The sequence below is a fragment of the Marmota monax genome, unplaced genomic scaffold (assembly GCF_021218885.2).
Source record: "Marmota monax isolate L192 unplaced genomic scaffold, Marmota_monax_Labrador192_F-V1.1 WCK01_AAM20220418_F8-fsc00163, whole genome shotgun sequence".
NCBI classification, from domain to species: Eukaryota; Metazoa; Chordata; class Mammalia; order Rodentia; family Sciuridae; genus Marmota; species Marmota monax.
This window is the reverse complement of record NW_026693660.1, coordinates 1,072,088-1,087,276: the sequence shown is the minus strand read 5'-3', so window position 1 is coordinate 1,087,276 and position 15,189 is coordinate 1,072,088. Positions and strand designations below refer to the sequence as shown.

General features: G+C 39.7%; 1 long non-coding RNA gene across 2 annotated transcripts; it reads right to left on the bottom strand.

The window, feature by feature from the left end:
• Nucleotides 1-1,335: 1,335 nt before the first annotated feature.
• Nucleotides 1,336-14,977, bottom strand: LOC124103323 (uncharacterized). Of its 2 annotated transcripts, none has more exons than XR_006855172.2 (3): nucleotides 14,765-14,977; nucleotides 2,549-2,736; nucleotides 1,336-1,849 (listed from the first exon to the last, which is right to left on the bottom strand). It is a non-coding gene; the product is annotated as an uncharacterized LOC124103323 (long non-coding RNA). The 2 variants fall into 2 exon arrangements; XR_006855171.2 differs by having other exon boundaries at nucleotides 2,549-2,691.
• Nucleotides 14,978-15,189: the final 212 nt, after the last annotated feature.

Here is a 15,189-nt window from a genome sequence, read left to right as displayed (position 1 = left end):
GCATTGTCTAGCTGCAACCTGGAGCCCAAAGCTGAGTACATGGGTCCTGTGGGGAGGACAAGCAAAGGACTTCTGGAGGAAATGAGGCAGAAACTTCTTTTTTAGGGGGAAGACACATATCAGGGTAGGTGTCAACACTCAGGATAGTTAAATATAAGGATCCATGTCAACTGTGTCAAAAAAATCAAGCAGCTAAATGCACTTTTTCCAAGAACTCAAAGCTTTGATAACAACTATAAGCTCATGGAATATCAAATGCCACTGCATATGTCCTTATAGACTTATGGTTTCAATTTTCACACACACACACACACACACACACACACACACACCAACTCCTCCTTGCCTGGAATCTACCTCAGAAGAGAATAGGCCTCTAGGCATAAAGATGAATACATAGTTCATGGTTCCCCTTCTGAAGAACACACTCAAAATAAATACAAGTAGTATCAAATCCAGCTCACTTAGGTAGAACCAAAACAAACAGAAAAGCTTAATTTAGCAATGGCATAGCACTGGCCTGTTCTCACCTGGAAACCACTGTCTGTGGCTTCAGTTTGGAAGTGTGGCATTGGGTGTTGGGTCCATGTCCCATGTGTCACTTTTAACAGTAAAATTCTTGTGGATGTAAAAAAGTGATGCTTTGGGCTGAGCATGGTGGCACATGCCCTGAAATCTCAGCAAGTCGGGAGGTTGAAGCAGGAGGATCGCAATATCAATGCCAGCCTCGTCAACTTAGTCAGACTCTGTCTCAAAATAAAAAAGAAAATGGCTGGAGGCATAACTCAGCAGTAAAGCACCCAAATTCAATCCCCACTACTGCAAAAAAAAAATTTAAAAGGGTTGGAACTGCAGCTCAGTTATAGAGCACTCCTGACTTCAATCCCTACTACCTCAAAACAAAACAACAAGCAACATGGTGCTTTGTGGGAAGCCCTGAAGTAAGATAAAGGAGGTACTAACATATAATTTCTTCTTACCAAAACACTTTTCTTTTCATTAAGAGTTTAAATTCAATAGAAATGGAAAACCTCTCTACATTGGTCAGCATTCAGCACATCAAGGATGGGTATCAATTTGATGTGACCAAAAGGTTACAAACACTAAAAATAAATGGATGTTGATCTCAGTATAAATGTTGCTATTTAAAATAAATCTTCCAGTGATGTATTATTTTCAATGTTTTGGAGTGGATTTTTTTTAAATAAAGATGCATATCACAGTGGAAACAAGTTGCATCATGCATATAACTACATACACACTCAATGCATTGGTTATTACAATCACATTCTCATTAGGGGAGAGAGTTTCACCCAAAAGGACCGTCTGAATACAATAGGCAAATTTAAATTAATTGAAAAAGACATCTCAAACAGCAAGGAATCCCAAACTATTTTTTATCATACATTTAATCATTCGTGGAATCTTTACCTTGCACTGCTTTATGCCGCGTCCGGCCAAGGGAGCCGAGTCCGGCGAGGGACGGCGAGGTTAAAAGACACACAGGACACCAAGGTTCTTCATCCAGGAGTCAATAATCTTTATTGCTAACACACCTTTTTTTATACCCCAAGCAGCAGAAGTGGAAAACTACCCAAAAGCAGGAGGGAGGGGGGAGAAATTTAGTTTCAACATCTATTATTGTCAGGTACCAAAACCTCCCTTAACAATAAGTCCATCAGACCAGAAAAGGTCAAGGCATTCCCGTGGGATACATATGTCTCAGACGGATAAGCAGGAACAGAAAAACCGCAAGTTCGCCATGGCCTTGTGAGCTGGCCACACTGGCATGCAGAACAAACTAGTGGAGGTAGGGCTCCAGGGGCCAAGGTGGACCTGTTGCCAACAGCTTTAAAAAAAAAAAATCTGTAGTTGTAGATGGAAAGAATGCCTTAGTTTTTGGTTTACTTTTATGTGGTTCTGAAGATCAAACCCAGTGCCTCGCACAATCTAGGCAAGCACTCTGCCACTGGCTGCCATTTTGATACAAATCATAACAGTCTTGACACACTCTCTTGAGTAAAAAGCAAGGTTCTCATCCCCTCTCTCCAAGCTAACCTAAAAAGTCTCCACTATATCAAAAACAAAGGTCCCAATGTTTAACACATCCCAGCCGTGGGAACTTGGTATATCCTAGAAGTTGATGGATTTTACTCAGATAACATACTCCCCCAGTGTGGATATAAATGAGGGATAACTTTAATTCAAAAATAAAAATATTTTCCCATTATTTTCAAAATATTTTTGTGACAAACTCTTTTGCTAAAGATAAAAAGATTCTTTCTCTAAAAGACACTTGGCATATCAAGGTCCTGTAAAATAATCCAGGCACTCAGCAGGTCAGATCCTCCCTGACCTCAGCTCTCAGGGTCCAGCATCACCTGCTGAGGTGCCTAAGGCTGCCTTAGAGGACCTCAGCTCCCACTGCTAGGTTAATTTTCTAGCAGCAGCATGAGCTGTGCTTACTGGGACCCATTAGAGTCCTTTCAACACATCGAAATGATCAGATTTGCAGCACCTGGAGTCAAACCAAATATTGTGTACTTACAAAGATGATAAGACTGATGATCTGAAATGATCCCCCTTAAGTCAAATTCATCAGGTTGCCACATGAATAGGAAGGTGAGCAGACGTTTATCTTCTAGTCTCCCTTTCTTGCCATTTCAATGTGTTTTTCCCAGCGTGCTGCTTCTGGAGAAAAGCACAATTCATAGACTTGAATTTCGGTCCTCTCACCTGAAGAGCAGATTGGCCAAAGATAGACACAGGAGGGAAGAGGATGAGCCAGAAGAGTTCGCAATGATAAACTGAGCAAATCATAGCTGCAGAGCTAAAGTGCATCGTGTCCACCTCAAGCTTTGAATATAACCCTTGCTGCTCTGCCACTGCAGCTTATTTTAAAACTGACATGTTTTTTTTTTCCCTTTCCCCTTCCCCTTCCCTAACCATGGAGAAGCAAGATTAACCTTCTTCACATCCTAAAACAAGTTATCTGTCCTTTGACTCACAGACCACAGGAATAAAGTAATCCAGACTTCAGGGTTGACATTTGCAGATCCAAGAAACAGCTATCTCTCATGGCTACAAATGAATAATGATTGCCAACAGGGCACAGCTGTAGGGGTGGGGGGGCGGGGGGGTGGGGAGGGTACTAGGGATTGAACCCAGGGATACTCTACCACTGAGTCACATCTCTAGAACTTTTAATTTTTTGTTTTGAGACAGGATCTCACTAAGTTGCTAAGGCAGTCCTCCAGTTTGCAATTCTCCTGCCTCAGCCTCCAGAGTCACTGAGATTACAGGTGTGCACCACCACACCAGCTTTTCCCTTTTTATCAAAACCTTGTCCTCATTATTGGATAGTTGTGTGGGACAAGGACTGAGATTTCATTATCAAAAATGACTTCGTCCAGAAAAAAGAAAATACCTGCTACTTAAGTAAAATTCTTATGTTTACTTAATAACCATTTAATTACAGCATGGGGGTGGTTAATGAGAACATCAGAGCCATTAATAAGCTGAACTTAGTCAAAGAATGAGTTAGATACTATTTATTTTTCAAGTTATTCATTTGCATAAAATATACAGAATAGGAAAATCCAGACACAAATTAGTGGTTGCCAAATTTTCAGGGGAGGGAAGAGAATGAGTTCTTAATAGGTACAGGGTATATTTGGGGGACCATAAACATGTTCAGGAATTACACAGCAGTTATGGTTGCATAACATTGTGAATATACTAAAATACACTAAATTGTCTATTTTTAAATGGTTAAAATTGTGATACTTTATCTCAATATAAAATTTTAAAAACTGAGAAGAAGCACTGAAGACACTGCCAACATTATGAACCAATATTTTGGTAAATCACTTAGCTCACAACTTAATATACATACTGTGCCCTTAAAAATCTCTTTCCTGTCCCACATACTTCTGTAGTAGTTTTTCCACTAACAGGAATTTCAGAAAATTCAACCAATTTCACTCAATTTCATAGGACCAGGAATGCACAGACTCAGGTCCTCGAGGGATCAACAGTGCATTAGGGTTCACACCATTTCCTGCTATTTCAGTAACTACCACATAAGCAAAATGAAGCTGGCCATGCCCCTCTATAGAGATAGCCCAAAACAAATAAGGAAGTGCCATTCACCAGGCTCTGCAGAGCCGGAAAGAGCTTCCACACTTGGTGCATGAGGGCTTCCTCTTATTACGTTTAATAAGCGCCACATGTCACAATGGCTGAACACATTTACAAATAATAATCTTTCTTGGAAAAAAAAAACAAACTATTGTCCAGAGACTGGTAACAAAATTAAACTGCAAACTATAGACAATAAGTTACTGAAGAAATCTTAGGTATTCAAATGTACTAAGCAACTACGGCTCACTCCAGCAGAATTACAGCAAACTGTGTGAAGATAAGATTTCCTCCTTAGGAATTTTTGGAAGACAGTACAGTTTTGAATTTGTGCTACCTACAGTAATTAAAAAAACAAAAAAAACCCTTCTAACACTTCTTTTAACAACCTCTCTATACTTCCAAATCCAAAATCGCTCAATGCATTCACAGCAATCACCTGGCACCCAGACTCTAAGCCTGATAGAAGAAACAGATTCCAGCAACGTATGACCATGGCAGTTGTGATGAAGACTAGGAATTATCAGAGCTCATTGTTTCCTTTGCTGTCACAAGCACTTCACTTTTTCATACTGTTGTTCAAAATGTAACAGCTCAATTCCACCACCCCCTCTTTTTAAAATGTTTGTTGTAGATGGAACTTTATTTATTTATTTATTTGTTTGTTTGTTTGTTTATATGTGGTGCTGAGAATCGAACCCAGTGCCTCACACATGCCAGAAAAGTGATGAAAAACTGTCTCTGATAGTTGGTGGTTATGGGTGTGTTTTGAAAGTCCAATAAGAAATTGGAAATAAGAGAGTAGCTAAACTAATACTCTTTCATTAATTTAACAAAATGTCTCCATTTACTGATCTAACCAACATTCATTTAACATCTACTACATACAATGATACAGAAGCAGTAATAAGCAATTAGGACTCCTAAGGAGTTCACACATTAGCAGTGGGTTGATAAAAATTACTTAATTTGGCTTTGGAAGAAACACATTAGGATCCTCAGATCCTAATAACATGCCTCACACAAACTGGGTATGGAGAGCCAAAAGTGAACTCTGATAGCAATGACACACTCATTCTCTCCCTCCCCAGCCTCCAGGATTTTTTCTTTTTTCTAAATAGCAGGTACAGGTTGTTCAACATCTGACCCTAACCATAAGCCACAGATTAGAGACTATCAGTAGGTTTTAACATAAAGTTATTTTGCAAGGTAATCTTTTATAAATCGACTATAGAAAGTGATTTTATCTTGGGATTATATCTCCAAGGATAGAAAGTAAGCAAAATGCTACTAAGAGTTCCTAAAACCACTAACCGGGTCTCTGAGGCCTGCCCATCTTAGCCCCCAAATCCACTCCTTCAAGAGGAAGTGAACCCGTCCACCTTTTCTCCTATATTGAATGTAGTATTTTTAAAACCACCAGCCCATTTGGCCATGATCTATGGCCCACCATGAACACCAACTGGTGTGTTCAAAGGGTGTCCATGGTAAGCGAAATAAGGGGTGAATGAGGGACTAAACCCACACAAGAACACTTTGGGGATTGTATCCACTAGGGAGCCAAGGAATCAGGGACAGGGAGATTTCCTCAGGACTGGACTGGTCAATCAGCTTTTAAAATCAACCCTGAGCAGGACTGAACTTGAACTCCACCTAGAGACTCCTGGGCATGCCCAAGTGTAAGGCAGTCTATAGGGAGAGTTAGGGACACAGGCTCCAGATTGGACTGTCTGGCTTTCAATCCTGACTTCCCACTTAACAGCAATGGCAACCCCTGTGTGATTTCATCTTCTCATGTGTAGCTAGAAGAAGAGAAAAGCGCCTATCTCACAGGACTAATGGGAGAATGAGTTCGCAGTTAAAGGGTTCAGCCCAATGGCTAGCTCACAACAAACACCCGAGTGAACACATGCACCTCTGTCTACTCTTTTCAGGGATTCCCTGAATGACCAGTAAGTTCCTAAACTGAAATATTAACATGACAACCACTACTATTTGGCTGGACCCTAATTATTGGACCACAAACATCCCTATGAGAGAGTAGTATTATCCTCGTTTAGAGTTGAAAACTCATCTAAACTCACCAGTAAATAAACAGAAGAGCAATAAAAGTTTGATCACATAACAGTCAAGTGTACATTATCTCATCAACCTACAAAAACTTAAAGATATTTTCAAAAAATGCTTCAAATCCATCACTACTTGAAAGCAACTGTTCTAAAATCCCCCAACCTCCTCCTAGTAAATCAGCATAATTATTTATAAAACCAGAAAAATCTGACAAATTCTGATAAACTATCAAAAACATTAACTACTTTTTCTTAACAGAATAAGACACAAAAATGACTTGGAAAATAATTGAAACCACTTTAATTAAATGGTTTTAAAAGTTCAAAAGTACTTCAGACCCATGGTAAACCAAGTGGTTCCTCTTTGACTCTTTCGATCCTGGAGAAGAATCCACATATTACAATTGACCTGTATAACATCTCTTTTTCCCTATGTTACTAAGTGTGAAACAAAATTGGCAAGAAATTACAATAAACTCCAAATATCAACTCAACCAGCTCTTATGCTATTTAGGAAAACTTGCCATCACTTAATTGCTCTAAAAGAAGACATAACCAAATTTATACTAAGTGTGTCATAATACCTGATCTCATAGACCATCTTTTATAAAACTCATATTGAGCTGCATAAATATTCTATTTATTCAAATTTATATCTCCAAATACTTAACAGCTTCAAGGAAAACTAGGATAAAAACATATCATCTTAGTCAAAAATGTTTCCATCAAATGAATTGATTATACATTTTCCTGAAAACAGGTCTCCGGGTAATTGTTAACCATTAAAGTTTAAAGGGCATGCTTGACTTGGGGAAGAAGCAGTGATAGGCTAAGCTGAGCAAGATACTTTTACTTTACTTCCTATTTGCTTTGCCAGACATTACATATTCTTGTAATCCTGTTGGTAAACACAAACAAGATAGTGTAATAAAACATGTAAACTGAAGCAGAAGAGCATCTAAAGTACCTCAAGAGTTTATTGTAATTTTAATAGCCTGAAACTCCAAGTATCAAAAGAAGAAAGGATTACCACCAAACTGTGAAATTCAAATATATATACAGGTGGCTTAAAGGCTGCTACTGGGTGCATACCATCATCCCTGACAATTACTATCAGGTAGATTCAAAGTACAATGACATAAATCAAATAACTGGCTTGAAGTGCAACGTTTATGACAATGAATACATCTGGAGAGACTGTGAAGGTATGATGTTTCTTATAACCTTCATCAGGCCAGCAACAGGCAGTCAAGCTGTGGCAAGATGGGACCTGGGCACAGAGCCTTTTCTCATTTCAAGAGGGAGACCTCCTACAGGGGGTTGGGGGGCAGGCTGCCCAAACCAAAGTCTTCTTGAAAGATGAATTTTAAATCTGAAAGAAGAAAGAAATGGAAGATTACAACAGCAGGGAAAATGCTATTGTAACAATTCTTTCTTTTCCTTTGGTGCTGGTCAACAGCTTATGTGCATAATACAACTCTCTTTCTGGAAATCATCAGAAACAAATGCACTTAAAAAAAAGAAAGAAAGAAATGCACAACTCCATCCAGATTCTTCACAGGGAAGATGTACTTCAACTTCCTTTTCCTGGGGAAAGAGGCAGCAAACCAGTAACCTTAAAATGTCAAAAAAGTTTTGTTTAAATTGAACATGGTTTCTTCTAGTCTTTCAAAGAACACCCACTGTGGTGAGCAATACCATTATAAAAGGTCCCCTTAGGAGGTGGAATCATCTGAGCAGCTGCTACTCTGCAACTATGACAAGGCCTTACTACATCACTGAGAACAACTCCCACCTGAGCTACAATGAAACTGCTGTCTGGTTAGATCCTGTGGAATAAATATCAATAGGGGAGAACCCTATTCATGAGTCCACTTTGGGTGGAGTGAACCAGGGAACACACAAGCTAAGTGGGGGCTAAATAGTCTTATGTAGAAAAGGGAAGATGGGATATATTGATACTTTAGGAACATTTACAATTTCCAGCTCTCCATGGAGCCTCTTGATAAAGAAGATAACTACAAAACAACAACTGAATTTCAGGGAGTCAGACTGTTATTAGCAAGGTAAGAATTGAGATGACATTTTGTCATTTATAGCAAGAGAAGAGTTTACACTGGAAAGTCATGGGTCAGCTGAGCAAGAAATGCCTGGTCAATCCTACTGATCATGATATCTGAGTGTGGAGAGGCCAAGCAATGCCAACAGGTATTTCCCATCTTGCTCCACATCTACACCACTGGCTTTTGACCTCAGCAGGGGAGAAAGAATAGAAAAGACAAAAACTAGAAGAGAAAAAAAATGTATAATGGTGACACATATACTCAGTACTTGGTGATGATTACAAGCACAAACACTCACTAACCAAGAAAGCTAATGAAAAACTACCAGCAGTGATAACTATCCTGTACCCACAAAGCTTCTCAGACAGTATCTAAGGGGAAGACATCAGCTACAATTAGAAGCCCCTGGACATTATCTTCCTTACTTTTTAAAAAACATAATTTTTTATAACTTTATTTTTATGTGGTGCTGAGAATCAAACCCAGTGCCTCACCCATCCTAGGCAAGTGCTTTACCACTGAGCCCCAGCCCCAGCCCCTGCCTTCCTTATTTTTCAGAGGTGGGACATACTTGGTTCTCAGAGAAGACTATACAGTGCCTTTATAGAAATTAGAAAAAGATTGGGGTGAGCAGAGTACAGGACATATCCTACCATATGTGGCCTCCTGCCCTAGTCTGCCCTTTTGCTATATACAACTGACACAACCATGTGCAGAGAGCCTGTTGAGACTATTTTTCAGCATTAAAAAAAAAAAAAAACAAAACAGTGAGAATTTGGGAAAAGCACTAAATATGGAGTCAGAAAATTCAAATTATTTTCGTGCCTTTTATGTGGTAGACTTTAGAAAAGTTATAATTTCTGTAAAGGTTTCCACAATCAATAAAGTGGGAAGCAATAGACAGAAATAGCCATTAGAACTATTGATGGCACATGAAGGTACACGAGGGCACTGGAACAAGCTCCAATATGTTGCAAAGGCTCAAATAATATTTGCAAAAATTATGGCTATCCATGTAGCTTTTTTCCTTAGGAAAAGGACATTCTAATCTGAAAAATACACCTCCTAAATACATGGATCTCACAGTTGGGAGGATAGTCATAATGCCAGGTCTCAGTTCTGACACAGAGCGTACTACTGAGACTTCAAATGAGATCTGCTGGGTAAAGATTTGTTTATGGGCTGAGAGCTGATCCTATTACTGAGCCAATAGCCTCTGGCCCTCTTGCTAAATATAACCATATCATAAAACAGAAATTCGTGTAAAAAGACATAAATTAAGAGAAAGGATGGGGCTGGGGATGTGGCTCAAGTGGTAGCGCGCTCGCCTGGCATGCGTGCGGCCCGGGTTCGATCCTCAGCACCACATACAAACAAAGATGTTGTGTCCACCGAAAAATAAATAAATAAATATATAAAAAAAAAAAAGAGAAAGGAAACAGAAGGGATGAAGTTTCTTACCTATAAAACCTTTTCTTTATAACAGCTCTCAAAATTAGAAAAGTCAAATGTCCATGTGTCACACCTTTAGGGAAAAGAGCAAGAAGGCAGCAGTGTTTCATAGTATTGAGGGAATTAGCACAAAGACTGAGAAAATTAATGGCAGCTGTGGCTCAAATGTGTCTCTGATTTTACTGTTTTCTACTACAAACCCAGGGCTGCGTTTGATGTGACATGGGGGCAAGAACACAGGCAAGAGGAGAAATCAGGATGACTTTGAGTTAGGAATGCATGAATCAGGTCACCAGGGCATTTCTATCTAGAATATTTCCTAGAGGGCAGGAACTATTGTTCACAGCCTAGGCCAGAGACCCTGTCTAGATCTTGGCTAGCTGGATTCCACCACCTGCCTGTATAAAAAATAGGACGGAAACAGAAAAAAATACATTTACGCAATACGGTAAAATTAGGGAGAAGCAGCTACAATCCTTCCCCCCCTAGTCCCACAGAAGCTCTTACAATTTATAGAAAGCAGGAAATACACTCACATAGGTTTAGTGAGCCTGTGCTACACAGGCAGGGGCAGAGGATAATCTCCACTCCCATCTTCCCTGGTGTTCCCCAGGCTGGGGATGGGTACAGTCCTTCAGTTTTTAAAAGGATGTGGGATGCAGAAAGTTGTCCTCACTTTCATACTGCTTCATAATGATCATGAGAGTTCAGAATTAGCACGTAAGTAGAAAAGAAATAAGTTGACATTCTTTAGTTCTGGTATTTTTCTCATGAAACCTTCCCTGGCTTTTGGCAATACAGCAGTTCTACATGGAGCATGTGCAAGGCCCTGGTTTGAATCTTCAAGGAGAAGAAAGGGAGGAGTTAGGCAGGGTGCAGGAGTGCTTGCTTGTAATCCCAGTGACTTGAAAGGCTGAAGCAGGAGAATCACAAGTTTGAGGACAGCCTGGGCAGGTGAGATCCTATCTCAAAATAAAAAAATAAAAAGGACTGGGGGTGTAGCTCAGTTGTGGAGCCCTTGCTTAGCATGCCAGTAAATGCTCCTTCAAATAAAACCAATAAAACAAAATAGCTTCTAGAATACAGAATGATCCCAAGCAACTGGGAGAGTCCATGGACAAAAATAATCTTCATTAATCTCACTTTCCAGTCCTCTGATGTCCAGCAACATCAATCAAGGTCCAACAAAACACAAACATACCTCCCAAAATGGGACCCTGAAAAACAAAACATAGAGATGCAGTGCATGGGCTGGGGGTGCAGCTCATAGAAGAGCACTTGCTAGCATGCTCCAGTCCCTGGGATCAATCTCCATCACTGCAAAAACAAAACAAAGATACAGTCCATGATAAAGCTGAAGACACACTAACACAATTGGATCTCTTCCTGACCAACTTCGAAAGGTATTTCTTTCAGGAAAAAGATTTTATTTTAAAAGAGAAACTTCAAAAAGAAAACATATTTAAAACATCAGATCCCAGCCAGGTATGGTGGCACATACTTGTAATCACAGCTACTTGGGAAACTGAGGCAATAAATTGCAAGTTTAAGGTCAGCCTTGCTAACTTTAACTTAGCAAGACCCTGTCTTAAAAAATGAAAAATCTGAGATGGAGGAATGGTAAAATCCCCCTAGGCTTATTTTCCAGTACCACAAAAAGGGCGGAAAAAGACAAACCAGGTTGGTGATCAGAGTCAAGTATTTTTATCATAAATTTCCTGATTTAAAAAGTAATCTTATATTGACTAAGACAAATCTTTTAATGTATAAAATATTTATTTATAATTTTACCTTTTATTCTAATTTGTTGTATACGACAGCAGAATGCATTACAATTCATATTGCACATACAGAGCACAAGTTTGCATCTCTCTGGTTGTGTACAAAGTATATTCACACCATTTGTGTTTTCACAAATGTCCATCTCATTCCACCATCTTTTATACAACCCTTGCCCCCTCCCTTCCCTTTGTCCTATCTAGAATTCATCTAATCTTCCCATGCTTCCCCTCCCAACCCCACTATGCATCAGCCTCCTCTTATGTTATCAGAGAAAACATTCGGCATTTGGTTTTTGGGACTGGCTAACTTCACTTAGCATCATATTCTCTAACTCTATCCATTTACCTACAAATGTCATTTTAGTCTCTTTTATTGCTGAGTAATATTCCATTGTGTGTGTGTGTATATATATGTGTGTGTGTGTGTATATATAAAATGTACATATTACATATATGTAATATGGGTATATATATACACTACATTTTCTTTATTCATTCATCTACTGACGGGCATCTAGGTTGGTCCCACAGTTTAGCTACTGTGAACTGTGCTGCAAAAAACATTTATGTGGCTGTGTCCCTGTAGTATGCTGTTTTTAAATCCTTTGGGTATAGATCAAGGAATAGAATAGCTGGGTCAAATGGTGGTTCCATTCCAAGTTTTCCAAGGAATCTCTATATTGCTTTCCATATTGGCTGCACCATTTTGCAGTCCCACCAGCCATATATGAGTTGGGAATCAACCTAACAAAATAGGTGAAAGATCTCTACAATGAAAACTACAGAACACTAAAGAAAGAAATTAAAGAAGACCTTAGAAGATGGAAAGATCTCCCTTGTTCTTGGATAAGCAGAATTAATACTGTCAAAATGATCATACTATGAAAAACACTATTCAGAATTAATGCAATTCCAATCAAAATCCCAATGATATTCCTCATAGAAATAGAAAAGGCAGTCATATGAAATTCATCTGGAAAAATAAGAGATCCAGAGTAGCTAAAGCAATCCTTAACAAGAAGAGCAAAGCAGGTGGCATTACTATACCAGACCTTAAACTATACTACAGAGCAATAGTAACAAAAACAGCATGGTATTGGCACCAAAATAGACTGGTAGACCAATGACACAGAATAGGGGACACAGAGATTAACTCACATAATTACAGTTACCTTATGTATGAGCCAAAAACATACACTGGAGAAAAGATAGGCTCCTCAATAAATGGTGCTGGGAAAACTAGAAATCCATATGCAACAAAATGAAATTAAACCCCTATCTCTCATGATGCACAAAACTCAACTCAAAGTGGACCAAGGACCTAGGAATTAAACCTGAGACCCTGCGTCCAAAAGAAGAAAAAGTAGGCCCCAATCTCCATCATATCAGATTGGGCTCCTACTTCCTTAGTAAGACACCTATAGCGCAAGAATCAAAATCAATAATAATAAATGGGATATATTCAAACTAAAAAGCTTCTTCTCAGCAAAAGAAACAATCAGTGAGGTAAAGAGAGCCTACAGCTTGGGAGCAAATTTTTACCACTTGCACATCAGACAAAGCAATAATCTCTAGGGTATATAAAGAACTGAAAAAAAAAGCAAATAACCCAATTAATAAATGGGCCAAGGAACTGAACATACACTTTTCAGAAGGCGATATACAATCAGTCAACAAATACATAAAAAAATGTTCAGTATCTCTAGCTATTAAAGAAATGCAAATTAAAACTACTCTGATTTCATCTCACTTCAGTCAGAATGGCAGTTATTAAGAATACAAACAATAATAAGTGTTGACAAGGATGTGGGGGAAAAGACTAAGATAAATCTGAGATGAGTTTTTATCAGCATGTGTGCCCTGCAGAGTGACACTGTGGCCGTCAGGCATGAGAAGACATAGTTGTACACTAATCAACCTGAAAATGATGCTGATTCTCAATTGGCACCCGCTGCTTTGGGTGTCCTTCTTTCCCTGGCACTTGGGACCCAAGTGGCACTACTTAGACCAATTGTTTCTGAGGAAAGAAAATTATAGAACAGTATTTATAGGTTAACTATTAAGAGATGGTCAACACTAATACTGTGCATTTTTTAACGTGTCAAATACATAGTCCAAGAGTTTATAAACTAAGTTCATGCATTATTACATCTAAGAATAGCATTACAAGATATCTCCCTTCCAAGTTACTTGTGACAGCATTTCAAGTGGAAGCAGTCTTGTAACAAAATAATTCAATTTCTGTTAAGCACATAATTTAAGGAAATTTTTACTGAGAAAAAAAATCTTAGTCCACTGGTGACAGAAAGTATCAGTTGGATTTAAAATGTTTCCCTTTTGGGGGGCTGGGGGCTGGGGATGTGCCTCAAGTGGTAGCGAGCTCGCCTAGCCTGCGAGCGGCCCGGGTTGGATCCTCAGCACTACATACAAACAAAAGATGTTGTGTCCGCCAATAACTAAAAAATAAATATTAAAAAAAAATTCTCTCTCTCTTTAAAGTAAATAAATAAATTAAATAAATGCAAGGGTATAATGCTAAAAATTTCAACCTATTAAGTTAATTGCATACCTTGCTTTTTTAAAAAATTAAAAACTAAAATGTTTCCGTTTAAAAAAAAACCACCCAAATACATACCCTCTGTACAAGAAAAGTATAAAATTTTGGATGATCACGCTACATAATATAGAATGAAACTGGTTAAAACTTTTCCTAATTTACTCATTCTGTTGAAAGCATTAATTTGTGAACTAATGTATGTTTACTTCAGCTGCATTTATGGCAGGTATCATTTTCAAACCCGCACCCATTTTCCCTGAAGTGTAAGAATTCAAATTTTATTTTTAAAGGTCAACAAATTATAGAGCAAATTTTTAAATTTTTTTTTTTAGTTATTGATGGACCTTTATTTTAATCATTTCTTTATTTGCGATGCTGAGAATTGAACCCAGTGCCTCATACGTGCAAGGAAAGCACTCTATCACTGAGCCACAAACCCAGCCCGCAAATGTTTTCAACTATATTTTTTCCTACTTTATACTTACCAGTTGCAATATTAACAGAGGGCTAACGTCTATGGGAAAAGTGAGCTCCTCTTGGTCAAAGGCTATTCCCCTCCCCGCTCATTTGTGACCTCCCGGACCAGGTACTTAGAGATATCCTGAGATGGGAGGCCTGATTTTAAGTGGGTCTAAGGACAAGTGTGAGACTTAACAAGGGTTAGCTCGGGCAGCAGAGGGGGAGGGGCTCCTGGCGCCTCACCTACAGCTCCGCCCCTCCCCGGGGCCTCTCTTCCCAGTCCAGACGGGGCCGGGGTCGAGGAGCCGGGCAGGAGAGGCAGAAGGCTCAGCGCCAGCGACAGGAGGGAAGCGTGAGGTCCCTCACGACTTCGGAGCTGCAGCCACCGTGGCCGTCTCACGCTCCCCGGGAATGCTGCAGCCGTTGCGATCTCTACCACCCGCCCAACTACCACAACCGCCGCCGGCGCAGACACCACGTGGGCAAGGCGCCCGTGGCGTCATCACGCCTCACCCCCTTGGCCCCGCCCAGCCCCGCCCCCAGTCCTGCCGCGCGACTGGGCTCCCGGCCTAGGAACAGATTGCCGGGCCCACAGCCTCCCCGCGTTTCTCAAAGCACGCCAGGTCAGAGCCGGGAAGCCGGCTGACTCGGAGCTGCGGTGGCAACTC